The sequence below is a fragment of the Micromesistius poutassou genome (assembly GCF_964030765.1).
Source record: "Micromesistius poutassou genome assembly, chromosome: 21".
NCBI lineage: Eukaryota > Metazoa > Chordata > Actinopteri > Gadiformes > Gadidae > Micromesistius > Micromesistius poutassou.
Window position 1 is genome coordinate 3,781,385 of NC_140291.1, and position 1,232 is coordinate 3,782,616.

Genomic DNA, 1,232 nt, shown 5'->3' on the forward strand with positions numbered 1-1,232 from the left:
TGAACCCTGCCCACAAAACTCTCTATCCACTCTATTCCCTTACCCTCTCGCCCCCTTAAATTCCACCTCCCAGCAGGCACTCCATCAGCTCGCGGTGCGGTGACCCTGGGACTCGGCACCAACAACAACAACGTTCGCACCCCCGTGTGAACGAAGAGCGGAGGCCTCCCAGGTGGGGAGTTGCTGGAACACACTCAGCCCCAGGAGGCCCCCGGAAAGAAGGAGGACAAAAGAGGCAGGCGAGCTAATAGCCACCAGCGATAGCCACAAGCTAACAAGGTGCTGGGGGGGGGGGGGGAACCTGTTTCTACCAAGGCCTGCCTGGAAGAAGGCCTGGAAGAAGATTCAAGATTCAAGAAGCTTTATTTATCCCGAGGGAAATTGCTGCGCAACAGTTGCGACATAAAAGTGGAGAAGTAATACAAGAAAGAAGCAGGGCAAGAGAGGCGTGCCGGGCAAGCTGATAACCACTGGCGATAGCCACGAGCTAACAAGATGCTGGGGGGGGGGGAAACCTGTTCCTATCAAGTCCTGCCTGGAAGAAGGAGGGCAAGCGAGAGACACGCGAGGACAAGCACATCCAGCTCGCCTCGCTAGGATGTAGCGACGAGCTAACAAGCTGCTGGTGGAACTCTAGTTGCGCGGTTCTCCCTTGCCGGTTTCTCGGAAACTCCCAGCATTCAACGTCCGACCCCCAGGCCCCTCTCGCGATTCGTTCTCTCCTCCCCTACTGCCTACTCCGCTGCACTCGAGTCTACACTGTGCATGACGGACTGAATGAAGTCCGTTTGAACAGCGGGCGGGGTAGGGAAGCCCTTCTAGGCTGCAGGGGGGCGAGTGGAGGGTCCGTCGTCTCATCATAAATCATCCCCCAGCCTCCTGACACGGCCCCCCCCCCCCCTCGGACCCCCCGCCTGGCCGCCACCAGACCTCTCTCTCTGTGTTCACCCAGATGCCACACGTTATTCAGTGATGCCAATTTGATAATGTGATGGAAGCCACACTCAGTAGGAATTAGCACCGTGTGCTTGGAACGCATCGGTGTGTGTGTGTTTGTGTGTGTGTGTGTGTGTGTGTAGTTTGTGTTAGTGTCCCTTTGACTGAACACAAGTGGGTCCAGCAGGTTAAAGACGTGTGTGTGCCGCCAAGAGTGTGTGTGTGTGTGTGTGTCTGCACCATGTGTGTTGGTGTCTTGGTGTGGGTGTGCATGTACGTGTGCATGGGTGTGTGTG